The 19,811-nt window shown below is 38.8% G+C and overlaps 1 pseudogene; it reads right to left on the bottom strand.

The window, feature by feature from the left end:
- Positions 1-728: 728 nt before the first annotated feature.
- Positions 729-19,811, bottom strand: part of LOC100297616 (small ribosomal subunit protein eS24-like) — a 120,326-nt pseudogene continuing 101,243 nt past the window's right edge.

The following is a 19,811-nucleotide window of genomic DNA, read 5'->3' as shown; positions in this document are numbered from 1 at the left end:
TGAGTGGTGATGAGGGGATGGAGGGAGATGGAAGTTGAAAGCAAGTAAAACAGCCAAAAATACTCTTAGAGTGATGAGAAGAGAAATTAGCTATGGAGGTCATGCAAAGTGGTCAGGATCTGGATATATTTTGAAGGGAAAGCTGATGGGATTTGTGATGGGTTAGATATAGAGCTTTGTATAAAAGATATATAGGTAACACATACTTAATCACTGAAATGTAAGCTTAAGGGAGTCAGAGATGAGAGTTGGACTATAAAGAAAGCTGAGCACAGAAGAATTGATGCTTTTGAACTATGGTGTTTGAGGGGACTCTTGAGAGTCCCTTGGACTGCAAGGAGATACAACCAGTCCATCCTAAAGGAGATCAGTCCTGGGTGTTCCTTGGAAGGACTGATGTTGAAGCTGAAACTCCAGTACTTTGGCTACCTAATGCGAAGAGCTGACTCATTTGAAAAGACCCTGATGCTGGGAAAGATTGAAGGCGGGAGAAGGAGACGACAGAGGATGAGATGGTTGGATGGCATCACCGACTCAATGGGCATAAGTTTGAGTAAACTCCGGGAGTTGGTGATGGACAGGGAGGCCTGGAGTGCTGTAGTCCATGGGTTCGCAAAGAGTCGGACATGACTGAGCAACTGAACTGAACTGAACTGTACTGAAAATGTTTTAGTTTATTTTCTTTTTCATGAAAAATCTGCACAATCACCACAGATACAGTCTGTTGTCCAATCTCCAGCTCACTTTTTGCCAGCACCAACATTGGCCTTTGCATTCCCCCTGACTTTCTGCATTCTGTTCTTGCATTTCTTTTACTGTTTTCTTGAGGTCTTTTTCTTCTCATATAGGCCACGTCTTGCAAGCCTGTGTTTGCGCTCATTCTTCTTTGCATAATCCAGGGAATGGTAAATCATGCCAAAGCCAATTGTCTTGCCACCACCAAAATGGGTTCTGAATCCAAATACAAAGATGACATCTGGTGTGGTCTTGTACATTTGGCCAGTTTTTCCCGAATTTCTGTTTTACGTACTGTTGCCTTTCCAGGGTGAAGAACATCGATGACCATTTGTTTCCGCTGAAGCAGTCAGTTGGTCATGAACTTCCTGGTCTGGATAGTTACTGTGTCTTTCACGATGGCAGCTGATCTTTAAGCAGCCAGGGAGGAAAAGAGCGGAGTCAGAGATCTTTGTTTTTGATCAGTTTTTCTTACTGTTATAGCCCCAGCTCCTAGAATTATACTTGGCATGTATCAAATATTCAACAAATAATCGTTGAATGAAAAAAAAAAAAAGAAATAGGAATCCTAGTCTTTGTACTTTTTGAGGAATTTGCATTTTTTCCTTTAATGGGGTGTGTGGAAATTACCACTAAAAAATATTGGGAAGCCTGTATTTAGTCAACTGATAAAATGTGACATGAGTACAATGAAAAGGACTCAAAAGGGCCAATGAAATTATACTTTCAAATACTTACTGTTACTAAAAATATCTTCTAGAAACCAAAACAAGGGAAACTGAAATGTTCTGATTGTGTTCAGTAGTTCACTTCAGGGTAGCAGTTCTCACTATGCATATGTGAATTATGGTGCACATGGATGAGTGGTAAGAAATTTACTACCTACAGTGAGGAAGAGCCAAAATTTGAGTAGGATTTGCTTGAAGTAATAAAATAAGAGCACATATGATGATCATTTTTATTATAATAGATCATCCCTTTTTTTGAACCAAAGAAAGCAGAACATTTGCAGCAAGCATGCTGGAAAATGTACATTAACTACAGTGTCTCATTTATCCCACACCCACAGTGTAGATTGGTACAAACTTTATAGAAAGATATTGACAGTATATACTGTCAATATATACTTAAGAGAAATCTTAAGGATATATATATATATGAAATATATATACTTAATTGGAAGTCTTAAACATCTGTGATAGTTGACACCATGATTCCTACTCCATATCCCCCTTAGGGTTGTTTATATACATGGATTGGCCTATTTCACCAACCTAGCTACACAAAAGGTCACATTTAGTTTAAAAAATTTATGTAAATTTGTCAAGCTTCCGCAGACTCAAAGTAGTGGAACATCTGGTCACTCACTTTTGAAGTTGTTCCCATGTACATTGTTGAAAAATTTAGTGGGCTTAATTGGCCAAAATGATTGTCTTTCCCAGAGATACTCTAGGCAGAAGGGCAACCAAAGAATGTGACTGACCCTCTGGTTTATCTTGCCACTAACATTTTATTCCACCCACATTCCTACTATCCATGTCATTGGCTATGATAATGGCATTATCATCACTATGATGACTGGCACAGGCCACAAAAGTTCTATTTGCAGATCTAACTCTCTTAGTCTTATAGTCAGGCATGAGTGACCCACTATTTAGTTACCCACAGATGCAGCTTTTATGATTACAAAATGTTACATATGTTTATAGATAATACAAAAACTAACCACCAATTAACGTTTCAGACCATTTCTCTCTCTGTTTTGGGGTTCTTGCTGTAGTTCTTTTTTTAATGTTTAGCTATTGCACTTAATATTGTATTTTTTTGTACTTTTGATTTTTATAAAACGTAATTTTAAATAGTCGCAATATATAACATTATATTACCAAGTTTATCTAAGTAATCCCTGAAGAAGTGGGACTGATTGAATTTAAGTTGCTTTTTGGTCACTTTTTCCTTTTTCTGTGTTCCTAATGCTAGGATTTCAGTTGAACAGGTGAGGGGATTAAAGAGTTGGACTTTTAAAAGGAACCATCGATGGAAATCAGATTGGGGCAAATAAACTGACATATAAAAGAATTTATTGCATGTATAGGTAACTAGCCCCATTATAGTTCTCACTTTAAACCGTGTTCTGACTCAGGCCTGGAGGGGGAGGAATCACAGGGTGGTGGCTCCAGCTACACATCATTTGTTTTCTTCCCGGGTTGTATTTGCATGATACTGAAACAACCCCACTGAGTAATTAAATTCAACAAAAATATGCCTTTCTTGTTTCAAATCCTGTCATGCTACTAATGGCTACTAGAGGGCAGCAGAAACCAGGAACTGGCAGGAAAAGCAGTAACTTGAATAGACTGAAGAGGCTCTGCCCAGACCTGAGAACCATCTGTTCAGGGTTGAGACAGAAGATCGGGTTCAAAGAGTCTGTCTTAAAGGCCGCTTCAGTTACTTGAGAAGAAAACAAAATAAAGGAATAACAAGAGTGGCAAACCTTAAAAGTTTTGGAGGATTGAAACAAACAGATGGGGACTAGCGGGAATCACCAAGGGTAAGCCAAAAGCCACAGGTGACCAGGTTACGCATTCGAAGGAGAGAGTAGAGGTGAAGCTGTGGTAAGGTCTCAAGTGCCTGGATCAGGGAAGCAAGACATCTGAACGGAACTGGGGGTGTCAGAGGGCTATGACCACATGCCATCATCCGAGCAGACCCTCCACTGAAGAGCCCACAGGCGAGGGCAGCAGCTGAGCAAATGTTAAGGCATAACAATCTCAAGAGGTTATCTCCTGAGAGATAACATGTTAATAAGATGGTTTCTAATTTATGGTAGTAGAAAGAACATTGGGCAGGAATTGAGATCTGGATTTAAGATCTAGCCATCAACTAGTTGTAGGACTATAAAAAAGTGTCTTACATTTCTTTGGCTTCTGGGTTATCATGGACAAATTGGGGGGTTGGATTGGATGAATTCTATGATACCTAAGGTACTTGAAATTCTAGGGATGAACTGATTGGTCACCAAAGCCATCACCCAGTTGCACTGTGTAGGTAGGCTGAGATGATAGTCCAGCATTCATCTTCCCGTAGTCTACACACTGTCCTCACGCAGCTAGCCAGACGGTTACAGTCCCACCGTTTTTCATTTGTACTTCTGTGAAGATAGAAGCCAGACTACTTGATGTTTCATACTGTGTACTTGTGAAAAAGAAAGAAGGACCAAGCTTTCCCAGAATTTGATGATCCTGTTTCAAATACAGTGGTGTGTGTCTTTGGGAAATCTTAAAAACAAAACAAACTGCAAAAGAAAGCACATAAACTCACTGTTGCAGTTCAGACTATAGTTGCTGATACTTTGTGTTTGAGTTAGGGCGACTTTTAGGATCTTTAAGATATTTTAGACTTTTCTAATCAGAGCTTATATTTTGAATTCTAAAGTACTAGAAAATGATAAGCCCATTGTCAAAATGTTCATCATTTCCTTAACTATCACTGTAGGATTACAAACAACATTTTTAGTTTTAAATCTCTTAAATTTATTTGTAATCTTATTTAAAATGGGCATTATTGCTGTTTGAACTTTATACCTTTATGGAAGAATTTAGTAAGTAGATAATTCTCAAGAGGCTGGTTTATAGTTGTTAGACTATAAGCATTTTTGAAAACATACTCTTGTGAATGGACATGGAAGAATGTGGACATTTAAAATCTTCAAACAACTTTAAGTCTGCTTTAAATAAAATTTGACCTGCTTTTTCATCTAATTTATATAAAGAATTAAAAAATATTAAAAGTGATGCATAGTTGTATTGATTTTTGAAGCAGGCAGATATCATAGACATTGTCTGGAACAAGTGGTTCTTGACCTTTTCACTGCTAAAGGCTCTTTTAATTAATTTTTCTCCAGTGATTCAACATTTTGAAATATTTTGTCTATTTTTCCTCACCAAGAGCACTCCTTAAATGATAATTAGGTTTTTCATTTTAAATTAATCTGAACACATAACTACTGATCTCTTTAGCATGAGTTCAGCAATGACACCATCCTGAGATAATGAAATTCTACCATGTAAAAAAATTCTAGTATTTAGTGCAGACTTACTGTGAAAAAATACATTAATTCTATTATAGTTTTGAAATTTTGAAAATAGTTTCAGAACTCTGGGGAACTACTTCTTTTCCCTACCTCTCCCAGTTTACAGATATGTAACTCAGTCAGTTGTTTAGTCAACCTGATACAAGTCCAGGGCTCTATCTACAATACTGAGTGTTCCCTCTTCTATAGGATTAATCATTACAGTTTATGGTAATGAATGTAGTTAAGTTCATACTTCTCACAAAAAAGTGAATCTAGAAATTTGGATTGGTTGATATTCTTTCTTTCTTTTTTTTTCATAGATGGCAAACTGAACAAATTTAAATTTAGGAGGCATCCCAGGCAGCAGATTTAAGGAACTAAATTCTAGACATTTCTTGGAATGTAAGTTCTTCCTTTTGGAATCCTTCAAGAGTTGAGATATTATTTAGTTTTGACAGCATGTTGATGTGACTAATTTCATTACTTAAAATTTACTGCTTACTAACTTAGTTGCAAAAAGAAAAATTTTAAATCCTGACCCCATAGAAGCCAAACAATGACACTGTATTTGCGAGTGTGTGTCTTTGTGTTTGGCCATTACAGAATCAGCCTTCCTTTTCCTGTCCATAAACATGTAACATATGTATAGTTTTCTAGAAGTAAGAATGAAGACTGAGTACTCCTGAAATATCAAAGTATAGGTTACCTATACTTTCTACTCAAGGAACTAGCTTGAGCTCTTCCTCTCTCCCTCTCTCTATATATGGCCAAAGCTATCGCTTGACATTTGCTTCTGTGATGCCTTCAGTTCAGTTCACTTCAGTTCAGTTGCTCAGTCATGTCTGACTCTTTGTGACCCCATGAATCACAGCACGCCAGGCCTCTCTGTCCATCACCAACTTGCAGAGTTCACTCAAACTCATGTCCATCGAATCGGTGATGCCATCCAGCCATCTTATCCTCTGTCATCCCCTTCTCCTCCTGCCCCCAATCCCTCCCGGCATCAGAGTCTTTTCCAATGAGTCAACTCTTTGCATGAGGTGGCCAAAGTACTGGAGTTTCAGCTTTAGCATCAGTCCTTCCAATGAACACCCAGGACTGATCTCCTTTAGAATGGACTGATTGGATCTCCTTGCAGTCCAAGGGACCCTCAAGAGTCTTCTCCAACACCACAGTTCAAAAGCATCAATTCTTACGCGCTCAGCCTTCTTCACAGTCCAACTTTCACATACATACATGACTACTGGAAAAACCATAGCCTTGACTAGATGGACCTTTGTTGGCAAAGTAATGTCTCTGCTTTTTACTATGCTATCTAGGTTGGTCATAACTTTCCTTCCAAGGAGTAAGCGTCTTTTAATTTCATGGCTGCAATCACTATCTGCAGTGATTTTGGAGCCCCCCAAAATAAAGTCTGACATTATTTCCACTGTTTCCCCATCTATTTCCCATGAAGTGATGGGACCAGATGCCATTATCTTCATTTTCTGAATGTTGAGCTTTAAGCCAACTTTTTATCTCTCCACTTTCACTTTCATCAGAGGCTTTTTACTTCCTCTTCACTTTCTGCCATAAGGGTGGTGTCATCTGCATATCTGAGGTTATTGAGATTTCTCCTGGCAATCTTGATTCCAGCTTGTGCTTCTTCCAGCCCAGTGTTTCTCATGATGTACTCTGCATATAAGTTAAATAAGCAGGGTGACAATATACAGCCTTGACGTACTCCTTTTCCTATTTGGAACCAGTCTGTTGTTCCATGGCCAGTTCTAACTGTTGCTTCCTGACCTGCATATAGGTTTCTCAAGAGGCAGATCAGGTGGTCTGATATTCCCATCTCTTTCAGAATTTTCCACAGTTTATTGTGATCCACACAGTCAAAGTCTTTGACATAGTCAATAAAGCAGAAGTAGATGTTTTTTCTGGAACTCTCTTCCTTTTTCCATGATCCAGCAGATGCTGGCAATTTGATCTCTGGTTCCTCTGCCTTTTCTAAAACCAGCTTGAACATCTGGAAGTTCATGGCTCATGTATTGCTGAAGCCTGGCTTGGAGAATTTTGAGCATTACTTTACTAGCGTGTGAGACGAGTGTAATTGTGTGGTAGTTTGAGCATTCTTTGGCATTGCCTTTCTTTGGGATTGGAATGAAAACTGACCTTTTCCAGTCCTGTGGCCACTGCTGAGTTTTCCAAATTTGCTGGCATATTGAGTGCAGCACTTTCACAGCATCATCTTTCAGGATTTGAAATAGCTCAACTGGAACTCCATCATCTCCACTAGCTTTGTTTGTAGTGATGCTTTCTAAGGCCCACTTGACTTCACATTCCAGGATGTCTGGCTCTAGGTGAGGATCACACCATCGTGATTATCTGAGTCATGAAGCTCTTTTTTGTACAGTTCTTCTGTGTATTCTTGCCATCTCTTCTTAATATCTTCTGCTTCTGTTAGGTCCATACAATTTCTGTCCTTTATCGAGCCCATCTTTGCATGAAATGTTCCCTTGGTATCTGTAATTTTCTTGAAGAGATCTCTAGTCTTTCCTATTGTGTTGTTTTCCTTTCTTTCTTTGCATTGATTGCTGAGAAAGGCTTTCTTATCTCTCCTTGCTAGTCTTTGGAACTCTGCATTCAGATGCTTATATCTTTCCTTTTCTCCTTTGCTTTTCATTTCTCTTCTTTTCACAGCTATTTTTAAGGCCTCCCTAGACAGCCATTTTGCTTTTTTGCATTTCTTTTCCATGGGGATGGTCTTGATCCCTGTCTTCTGTATAATGTCATGAACCTCCGTCCATAGTTCATCAGGCACTCTATCTATCAGATCTAGTCCCTTAAATCTATTTCTCACTTCCACTGTATAATCATAAGGGATTTGATTTAGGTCATACCTGAATGGTCTAGTGGTTTTCCCTACTTTCTTCAATTTAAGTCTGAATTTGGCAATAAGGAGTTCATGATCTGAGCCACAGTCACCTCCTGGTCTTGTTTTTGCTGACTGTATAGAGCTTCTCCATCTTTGGCTGCAAAGAATATAATCAATCTGATTTTGGTGTTGACCATGTGGTGATGTCCATGTGTAGAGTCTTCTCTTGTGTTGTTGGAAAAGGGTGTTTGCTATGACCAGTGCGTTCTCTTGGCAGAACTTTATTAGCCTTTGTGCTGCTTCACTCTGTACTCCAAGGCCAAATTTGCCTGTTATCCCAGGTTCTTGACTTCCTACTTTTGCATTCCAATCCCCTATAATGAAAAGGACATCTTTTTTGGGTGTTAGTTTTAAAACGTCTTGTAGGTCTTCATAGAACCATTCAACTTCAGCTTCTTCAGTGTTACCAGTTGGGGCATAGTCTTGGATTACTGTGATATTGAATGGTTTACCTTGGAATTGAATAGAGATATTTTTGTTGTTTTTGAGATTGCATCCAAGTACTGCATTTCAGACTCTTTTGTTGACTGTGATGGCTACTCCATTTCTTCTAAGGGATTCCTGCCCACACTAGTAGATATAATGGTCTTCTGAGTTAAATTCACCCATTCCAGTCCATTTTAGTTCACTGATTCCTAGAATGTCGATGTTCACTCTTGCCATCTCCTGTTTGACCACTTCCAATTTGCCTTGATTCATGGACCTAACATTCCAGGTTCCTATGCAATATTGCTCTTTACAGCACTGGATCTTGCTTCTATCACCAGTCACATCCACAACTGGGTATTGTTTTTGCTTTGGCTCCATCCCTTCATTCTTTCTGGAGTTATTTCTCCACTGATCTCCAGTAGTATATTGGGCACCTACTGGCCTGGGGAGTTCAACTTTCAGTGTCGTATCTTTTTGCCTTTTCATACTGTTCATGGGGTTCTCAAGGCAAGAATACTGAAGTGGTTTGCCATTCCCTTCTCCAGTGGACCACATTCTGTCAGACCTCTCCACCATGACCCGCCCATCTTGGGTGGCCCCACATGGCATGGTTTAGTTTCATTGAGTTAGACAAGGCTGTGGTCCATGTGATCAGATTGACTAATTTTCTGTGATTATGGTTTCAGTGTGTCTGCCCTCTGATGCCCTCCCACAACACCTACTGTCTTACTTGGGTTTCTCTTACCTTGGACGTGGGGTATCTCTTCACAGATGCTCCAGCAAAGCGCAGCTGCCGCTCCTTACCTTGGATGAGGGGTATCTCCTCATTGCCGGCCCTCCTGACCTTGAACGTGGAGTAGCTCCTCTCAGCCCTCCTGTGCCCATGCAGCCACCAGCTCCTTGGACTGGGGTAGCTCCTCTCGGCCACAGCCTCTGACCTCGGGCGTGGGGTAGCTCCTCTAGGCCATGCTTCTGCATGGTCCGGCATGTCAGAAGTCCTCTATTAATCTTTTTTCTTAATGAAAATATGCAAATATGTCATCTTGGAGGGTTAAGACAATGGTTTATTATCAGTAAACCAAATCAACCTGAACTATTTTGTTAACTAATAGAGAATAAGGATGAGAAATAGGAAAAATTAAATTTGGAAGAGTGGTAAGATAAAGGACAATGGACTTTAGAATGTTCTAGTGACAGACAATAAAAGCCAGAGTTACTATGAATGCACCAGGGGCCTGGAGTTGAAATCAAAGAATAAGTGAATTTTGTCTTATTCTTAATTTTAAGTTAGTAATATACACAAAATTTTGTTTAGAGGAAAATCAAGCTTTTAAGAATATATTTGAAAAATGCCATATTTTTGTACCTATTTCTGACACTAGTATAGCATTGGGACCCTCACTGCCAGACTTTACATTTAATATGCAGTCACCAATAGAGTAAAATGAAAACTGTATGTGTATATATATTTAAAGATAATTTAAAAAATGACTCCAGTCTTATACATAAAAAATGCATTATATTTGTATTTTTACTTGCCTCCAGAGAACACTTAGAGAAGGGCATTTCTAGAAACAGGATTAAATATTTTGAGTCAAACAATTAGAACTCTTCAATGGCAACTGTTAAAAAAAACACTCAGAACTCCTTGGGGACAGACCATTGTATGGTTTTATAAAGTCTTGTGGCTCATACTTGCATGGTGTGTTAGTGACAAAATCTGGCCTAGAGTCAGATTTCCTGCTCCTCTTGATATGCTCAGTCCACAAAGTAGGACCTTCTGTGCAACTGAAAGTAAACCTAAATTAAGAATGTTTTAGTTTCTCTGTTTAATAATAAGAGGTACCACTTTTCATGAAAGTTTTGTCATGAGCCAGGTGTTTACATGAATCGGCTGCAGTCTTCACAGCCATCCTGTAAGGTGGTAATAACTAACACTGAGAGGTGGAATAGTACAGAGTTTAGGAGTGCTGGTTATGGATCGCAAGGAATAGTGCCCGTCACCTATCTGGATTTGAATTCCACACTCTTGCTTAATGGTCAGGTAAACTTCATTTCTTCATCTTCACAATCTAGATAAGTAGTTGTTGTTTTTGTTGTTCAATCACTAAGTCGTGTCCGACTCCTTGCGACCTCATGGCCTGCACCACGCCAGGCTTCTCTGACCTCCACTCTCTCCCAGAGTTTGCTCAAATTCATGTCCATTGAGTTGGTGATGCTATCTAACCATCTCATCCTCTGCTGCCCCCTTCTCCATTTGCCTTCACTCTTTCCACCATCAGGGTCTCTTCCAGTGATAAGTAGTACCTATCCTATAATGTTGCTGTAAATGAGAAAGAGGAGAGCAGCACCTGAGAATCAGAAGCTGGCCCAGCTCTATCAGCTAGGTCTTGGCATTCTAGATGCTAGCTTGACACTGGCAGCTTGGTTGTGGCATTTTGCCTGATGAACATAAACAGGTTTGTGTGTGCGTGCTCACTTGCTTAGTCATGTTTGATTCTTTGTGACCCCATGGAAAATCATGGGGTCAAATACAAAGCTATTTTCCACTCTTTTGAACTTTCCCTAAATTACTAATACAGTCCTGAATCCTAGTCCTTTCTAACACCCACCTACTGAGATGCCTCACAGTTCTCCCTAATATATGGTCTCCCTCATTTTCACAAGTCAATAAACCCAACCTCATTTGACCAAAGGTATGTTCTTGGTGGTCCTGGGCTAGAGGGCATTGACATGAGGAATGAATGAGTTAATCCACATAAAGAACTTAAAATAGTGCCTGGCTGCAAGTAATTGTTCAATGAATATTATCTATATAGTGTTTTATAATTTTGTAGATAGTGATATGGAAACTCAGAGAGGGCCGAAAGCTGGGAGGATGTGGTGCTGTATTTCCAGTTCAGGCTTATTATGCTCCAGAGCCCATGTTTTCACTACACCATACTACTACGCTTTGACTCATCACCATTGCTTCCCTGTCAGGGGGTGCCAGTGTTGGCCCTTGGGATTCTAATTTTTTCTTGATCTATGGCTTCCCTGGTGGCTCAGAGGGTAAAGCGTCTGCATGCAATGCGGGAGACCCGGGCTCCATCCCTGGGTCGGGAAGATCCCCTGGAGAAGGCAATGGTAACCCACTCCAGTACTCTTGCCTGAAGAATCCCATGACGGAGGAGCCTGGTCGGCTACAGTCCATGGGGTTGCAAAGAGTCAGACATGACTGAGCGACTTCACTTTCACGTGTTTAAATAAAAATTCTTTTCCTTTAAACAGCATTAAAAATCAACCATTAATCTTTTTCATTTATGTAGCAGCTTGTTAGGTGAAAGACCTTCAGATTTTCTTTTACTACAACTTTACTCTTTTGATCATGGTAAAATTCTCTTTTATCCTTTGAAGTCTCATTGACTGAAAAGACTGTGGTAAAGAATGTTAACTTAGATCTTTTGCAAAATAAGGTAGCTGGGAGACAAGAATGGCAACAGTCCCAAGCTAGCACCAGGGTGCAGAAGACTGAAGATGAGAGCCCAAGCATTAAGCTTCAATGAAACCATCCAGCCAACTGCTAACATGATAAGGGAATAATGTCAGCGAGCTTCAGGAAAAGACAACACTGACAGCCAGAGCATGTTTGACTTCCATAGCGTAAGGTAAAAGATTAATAATAAATTGGACCATGGATCTAGGTGCCTTTTGCATCCACTCATTTTCTAATTTATCATTCATGGGAATTTCTATGTGTTCTGAGGTGGATGGAGTGAGGTCTTATGTATGTATTTGCTTTATGGAAAGACTTCTAATTGAGTTCTTCCTAAACTGTGTGTTTTGGAAATGCTGGTATTTTAGGAGGTATTCGTATGTTTTCTATAAAAGACAACCTAAGGGTCAATTTTTGGTATTGTTCTAATTGAGTCTACTTGAAGATTCACAGATGCATATTAAAAGATGTTAAAAATGAAATAAAATATGTTTAATTTTATGTCAGGCATTTCCCAAATTCATTTAAATTTAAGACTTTTTGCTTAGAACATATTACCACCACCATCACCACCACCACCATCACCATCACAGTTAACGCTTACGGAGGGCTTACCATACAGTAGACACTGTTCTAAGTACTTTGTATATGTTAACTCATTGCCACAACAGTGTTGTTATTGCCAGGGAGGCTGAGGTGTAGAGCAGTGACATGACCTGTTCAAGGTGACACATCTAGTAAAACAAAGCAGAAATTCCTTTAACTGCTCCTGTCTTAGGAGAAAAAGTGAGAAGTCCTTTTTTGACTTGAAGGAACAAAGAGAAAAGTACTAGATTTATTCAAGTATTCTGTCAACATTTGTTGAGAAACTAGTATGTGCCCTGAGAAACTGGTATAAACAACAGCTATTCAAAGTGCTGGAGATACAGCATTGAGTAAGACAGACAGGATCCCAATTCTTATGGCGTTTACATTGTAGTGGGAATAAATAGATAATAACAAATAAGCACATAAATAAACAAACAAAAAAAGGGTAGTGATAAATGTTATGTTGTAAATAAAAGAGTGGTCTACGTATGGATTAACATTAGGTTAATTATTCTTGAAAGTTCATTGCAATGTCTTATTTAATAACTTCATCTGACTAACTAAAGCAGAATAATCAGTTTAATCATAGCCTTTTACTAATAGTCTTTCTGGTTTATTGATAAGGTATGTGTTTGCTTATTGGGAAGTCATCAAAGAAGTGCTTTTATATTCTTTATATTCTTAAAGAAGTGTTTCCCAAAATGGGATAAATGAAGTACTAATTCCCAGGAATTTTAATAGTTGTGTATGTATGAAAATATTTTTGTGGTCAAAGGAGTTTGAAACAAGTTTCTAGCAACATCAGTCACCCAGAGTTTCCAATACATCAGTGATTTTTTTTTCTGGCAAAAAATGTAGTGTACAATATTTTAAACTTATTTGACCATGGAACTTTCTCTTGTGACAACTTCTCATGAGAGTTGTATTATGCGGACCCCACTTTGAAATGTATTCCATTAGAGCTATCTCTGTTTCTTTTTTAGCACAGCACATTTGCGGCGCTACTGGGTTGCCATAATTATTAGCTCATTTAAAAGAAGTTTTGATCTTTTGCATTGACTTAGAGTAATTCCTTATTAAATTCTCCTTTGTTGTTAGAATTCAGATCTAAGAGAAATAACATTTCATAGAAAAGTGCTATTCTTTCATATTCTGAAGTCTTGTTAATTCTGTTTGCTGGAGTTTGGGTTAGTGGGACTAAATATTCTGATTTTTCTCCCACGCTTGTTTTATTTTTATGGTTCAGTCTTTCTTGATCAACCTGTGCTACTGTTGGGATCTGTTGGGCACTATGTGTTATGTATTCTTTCTCTATCAATAAGAAAAAGAGAGTCCACCTTTCTATCTCTGCCATATCACATGGATAGAACATAAAGAGACATAAAGTGAAGTGAAGTCGCTCAGTCGTGTCTGACTCTTCTCGATCCCATGGACTGCAGCCTACCAGGCTCCTCCGTCCATGGGATTTCCAGGCAAGAGCACTGGAGTGGGTGCCATCGCCTTCTCTGTGAGGATAAAGACTGTGCCTTTTTTCCTGTTTCCCTGGTTCACAATAACAACATCATTCTGGTGGGGAAAGCAGACCAGTTTTGGCAGCCCTGGTGGGAAAGGTGGATCTTGCATTTACCTAGGTTGGGGGCTGGAGGGCCCTCTCTGGAGGGAATGCTAAATGGGTATATATGAGTGAGACAGGAGGCTCTGGGTTCACACACCCCTGTGACAACAGGGCAGGCTGGGCTGGGGGCCCTGCCCTTGAGTTTCTGAAGTTTTGCATAAATGTACAGTGAAAAATGTCACTGATACATACAATTATCAAGGGCAAAAATTACTACCAGTTCCTTGTACATTCTTCTAGAGATACTATATATAATATATCACACATATTTATAGTATTTACACTCAGATACATTTGCACTTATATTAAAGGAGATCAGCCCTGGGTGTTCTTTGGAAGGAACGATGCTAAAGCTAAAACTCCAGTACTTTGGCCACCTCATGCGAAGAGTTGACTCATTAGAAAAGACTGATGCTGGGAGGGATTGGGGGCAGGAGGAGAAGGGGACGACAGAGGATGAGATGGCTGGATGGCATCACTGACTCGATGGACGTGAGTCTGAGTGAACTCCGGGAGTTGGTGATGGACAGGGAGGCCTGGCGTGCTGTGATTCATGGGGTCGCAAAGAGTCGGACACGACTGAGCGACTGAACTGAACTGAACTGAACACATATAAAACTTCCTTTTGTGAACACAATGTAAAAAATGTAATAGCAAACTATTCTACCGCACCACACTTTATTCACTTTGCAATTTATTTTGGGAATCTTTCTATATCAGTTTATAGAGATCTACATAATTAACAAAAAAGAAAAAAGGAATTAAAGCTATTGCAATGTATTCCATTATATATATTGTTAAATTTATCTGTTTATATTCCACTGTATAGATTATTATAGTTTAGTCTCCATTTCATAGACACTTAGGTGATGTTTAAATAATTGTGTAAAACAAAATAACTCCTTAAATATTAGTCTTGTTATGGGGTAAATTTTGCCTTGATGTTATTATATTGATAAATTTGAGGTTTCTATACTAATGTTTTACCATTTAAAAAGACTTTCTACTTGTTATTTGATTTAGTATAAAAAAGTTTGCAGATTTCCAGAATACTGAAATTTGAAAACTCGTGCTGAAAACAGTAGGCTTTTAAAAACCTAACTGGTTTCCTGTATTAAAATTCTTTATCCTTGCCAATATCGTATGTTTTCACATTCATTACGTCATAATACTAGCTACATATTTCCTCTCCAAAATTCTATTTTAAAAGCTTTTAAGCTTTTCCTTTTTGGATTTAAGACCCAGGACTCATCTGCATGGATTATTGTTCTGAAGTGCAGTACCACTGCGTGTTTGGTTGAATTCTTTCTATATAAACAAGTCACGAAAAATATAAATGAGCTTAGATTGGATCAGATACAATGAGGGTCGAAGAGTGATGGTTGATGCAAACAAGTGAAGTGATTAGTATTGTTCCTGCTGCAAGATGAATTATATTATGTCATGCATTAAAACAATGGCTTGTCCTTCAGGATATCAAAGACTTTTTAGCAAACCATATAATGGGAAGTATGCAGTCCTTTATCATTTCAAAAAAAAAAGTGAGCTTATAAATAACAGTTTTGAGAATTATTTTCAAGTTTCACAGACCAGTGTAGTGCCAGCACTGATGAGAATGGACACACCTTGTCTTTGCTAATGGACAGCACAGTGTATTTATTGTCCTTTTTACTCCGCGGTGCTGTTCTGTGATGCCACATAAGCTGTTTTGATCTCTGGGTACTTCAGCTTAAAGTGGACCAGGAGCTCTTCTACCCTTGGGGGTGTTAGTAGGATTCTAATGATTCTGTTTGATCTCCCATGCTAAACGCAAATGAAATAAATCAGTAGAAATACACATAGTGAGTATATCAAAGAGTTATTTCTACTTCTGGGCATAAGGAGTTGCTAAGCAACCTGTGTCAGACTTCATGGTTATCTGTTAGAAAGGACACAAAGTCAATGCTCACTCCAGACACATTAGATCGTAAATGAAAAAAAACTATTTTGTTGGATTCAAGAAAAAGCTCCTTGGATGAACATATAATGGTTTCAGGATATGATGTATCTTTTTGCAGATGTGCTTAGGGGAACAATTAAATAGGTAAAAAAAAATCAACATTCAATCCCAGCAGACAGGAAGGACAAAGAAAATAAATGACATTTTCTTTGAATTATTCTCACTTCCCAGGATCTACCTTCAGAACACCGTGACTATCTATGGGATGTAATAACCTTAACAGTACGTGCCGTGAGCCTTCCAACAGCAGGGGAGTCTGCAGTGTACCTTTGGAATGTGGAATTTTATTGATAATAAGAAAATTACTTATAATCTTCTTTTACATCTTTCTTCAATACGACATTTTACGATATGAACTTTGTAATGTAGAAAAGAGCTTTGTCAAAGCAGAGAGGCATGGGATAGGTTTTGGGCTAAGTGTAATAAAGCTATCCAAGGCACAGAGTGTGGAAAAATTATGATATTCACTTTGCAGAAATTATATGTTCAGTATCTAAAAATCGCTGATGATTTTTCTTCAGTATTTTGTGTAGATAAATATTTTTCTTCTGATATGAGATTATTGTTTGGCCCATCACAGCATTTCATTATGTGCTATTTTTTCTTTTTTTAATCGGAATGCCTCTATAGTACCATTTACTGGCAACTTGACCTTAGAAAGTTTTTTAAAACTCATTTCAGCCTCCAATTTTCTTGACTGTAAAACAGAGCTATAAATAATCCTCTCATAGAATTGTGATAATTTTATGAATTAATAGTTATATAAAATACCTAGTGGATAGTATGTTTTAAGTTGCATGCATGTGTGCTCAGTTGCTTCAGTCATGTCTGACTCTTTGTGACCCCATGGACTGGAGCCCACCAGGCTTCTCTGTCTACAGGACTCTCCAGGCAAGAATACTGGAGTGAGTTGCCATGCTCTTCTCCAGGGGTCTTCCTGAGCCAGGAATTGTACCTGCAGCTCCTGTGTCTCCTGTATTGCAAGCAGATTCTTTACCCACTGAGCCACCTAGGAAGCCGATAATTATTATTATTTATGGCATAGACTATTAGAACAAAGTATTCTAAGTAGGATTATTGCATTTTGTCTATAAGGGCACAATGATTTTTAAATGGGAAAGTACATTAACTCATGTTTTTTGTGAAGTTTTTTTTTTAATTAAACACATTTAACTGAAACTGAAATAGTCATTACACTGAAGTTAAAAAAAAATATTGTTCATTTGCTAAGTCATGTCTGACTGTTTGTGACCCCGTGGACTGCAGCTCGCCAGGTTCCTCTAACCTCCACTGTCTCCCGCAGTTTGCCCAAATTCATGTACATTGAGTCGGTGATGCTATGTAACCATCTCATCCTCTGCTGCCCCCTTACTCTTTTGCCTTCAATCTTTCTTAGCATCAGAGTCTTTTCTAAGTCAGTTCTTCACATCAGGTGACCAAAGTATTGGAGCTTCAGCTTTATCATCAGTCCTTCCAACGAATATTCAGGGTTACTTTCCTTTATTTTTTATTCTATTTTTTTAACTTTAAACATTTTTTGTATTGGGAGTATAAGCCAATTAATAATGTTGTGAAGGGACTCAGCTGTACATATGCATGTATCCATTCTCCCCCAAACCTCCCTGCCATCCAGGTTGGCACATAACATTGAGCAGTATTCCAATAAGTCTATGTTGGTTACCCATTTTAAATATAGCAAGGTGTACATGACCTTCCAAAAATCCCTAACTTTCCCCTTCTCCCTGCATCTCTAAGTTTGTTCTCTGAGTCTCTTTCTGTTATGTAGGTAAGTTCCTTTGTATCAATTTTTTATTTTTTTTTAAGATTCCACTTATGAGGAATGTGATATATTTCTCCTTCTGTTTGACTTACTTCACTCAGTATGACACTCTCTATGTCAATATGTATTGCAGCAAATGGCATTATTTTAATCTTTTTAATGGTTGAATAATATTCCACTGTATATATGTACCACATCTTTATCCATTCCTTTGTCAATGGACATTTAAGTTGCTTCTATGTCTTGGCCATTGTAAACAGTGCTGCAATAAAAGTGGGTTGCATGTATCATTTTGGATCATGTTTTTCTCAGGGTATGATTGCCTTTAGGATTGACTGGTTTGATCTTCCTTTGCAGTCCAAGGGACTCTCAAGAGTCTTCTCCAGCACCACAGTTCAAAAGCATCAGTTCTTTGGTGCTCAGGCTTCTTTATGGTCCAACTCTCACACCTATACATGACTGCTGGAAAAACCATAGGTTTGACTAGATAGACCTTTGCTGGCAAAGTAATGTCTCTGATTTTTAATATGCTGTCTTGGTTGGTCATAGCTTTTCTTCCAAGGAGCAAGCATCTTTTAATTTCATGGCTGCAGTCACCATCTGCAGTGATTTTGGAGCCCAAGGAAATAAAGTCTGTCACTGTTTCCATTGTTTCCCCATCTATTTGCCATGAAGTGATGGGACCAGATTCCATGATCTTAGTTTTTTGAATGTTGAGTTTTAAGCCAACTTTTTCACTCTCCACTTTCATCAAGAGGCTCTTTAGTTCCTCCTCACTTTCTGCCATTAGAGTGGTATCATCTGCATATCTGATGTTGTTGACATTGATCCCCGCAATCTTGATTCCAGCTTGTGAGTCATCCAGCCTGGTATTTCACATGATGTACTCTTCGTGTGTGCTCAGCTGCTCAGTTGTATCTGACTCTTTGCGACCCCATGGACTGACAGGTTCCTCTGTTCATGGGATTTTCCAGGCAAGAATACTGGAGAGGTTTGCCATTTCCTCCTCCTGGGGACTTTCCTGACCCAGGTGTTGAACCTGAATCTCCTGCATCTTCTGCATTGGCAGGTGGATTCTCTATTACTGAGCCACTTTGGAAGCCCTGAGGTACTCTGCATATAAGTTAAATAAACAGGGTGACAATAAACAGCCTTGATGGACTCCTTTCCCTATTTCAACCAGTTAGTTGTTCCATGTCTGGTTTGAACTGTTTACCTGCATACAGGTTTCTCAGGAGACAGGGAAGGTGGTCTGTTACTCCCATATTGTCAGGAATTTCCCACATTTTTTTTGTGATCCACACAGTCAAAGGCTTTAGCGTAGTCAGTGAAGCAGAAGTATGTTTTTCTGGAACTCCCTTGCTTTCTCCATGATCCAATGAATGTGGGTAATTTGGTCTCTGGTTCCGCTGCCTCTTTGAAACCCAGATTGTACATCTGGAAGTTCTTGGTTCACATACTACTGAAACCAGTTTGAAGGATTTTAAGTTTAACCTTGCTGGGATGGAAATGAACACAGTTGTACAGTAGTTTGAACATTCTTTGGCTTTGCTCTTTTTTGGGACTGGAATGAAAGCTAATCTTTTCCAGTCCTGTGGTCAGTGCTGAGTTTTCCAAATTTGCTGACTTATTGAGTACAGCACTTTCACAGCATCATCTTTTAGGATTTGAAAGAGCTTAGCTGGAATTCTATCACCTCCACTACCATTGTTTATAGTAATACTTCCTAAGATCCAATTGACTTCACACTCCTGGATGTCTGGCTGTAGGTGAGTGACCACACTATCGTGGTTATCTGGGTCGTTAATACCTTTTTTGTACAGTTCTTCTGTGTATTCTTGCCACCTCTTAATCTCTTCTGCTTCTTTTAGGTCTTTACCATTTCTGTCCCTTATTGTGTCCATCCTTGCATGAAATGTTCCTTTGATATCTTCAATTTTCTTGAAGAGATCTCTAGTCTTTCCCATTCTATTGTTTTATTTTATTTCTTTGCACTGTTAATTTAAGAAGGCTTTCTTATCTCTCCTTGCTGTTCTCTGGGAACTCTGCATTCAGTTGGAAATATCTCTCTCTTTCTCCTTTGCCTTTTGCTTCTCTTCTTTCCTCAGCTATTTATAAGGCCTCTGCAGACAACCACTTTGCCTTCTTGCATTTCTTTTTCTTTGGGATGGTTGTGATCACTGCCTCTTGTACAATGT

This window comes from Bos taurus, chromosome 4, assembly GCF_002263795.3.
Source record: "Bos taurus isolate L1 Dominette 01449 registration number 42190680 breed Hereford chromosome 4, ARS-UCD2.0, whole genome shotgun sequence".
NCBI classification, from domain to species: Eukaryota; Metazoa; Chordata; class Mammalia; order Artiodactyla; family Bovidae; genus Bos; species Bos taurus.
This window is presented reverse-complemented; position numbering and strand designations above follow the sequence as displayed.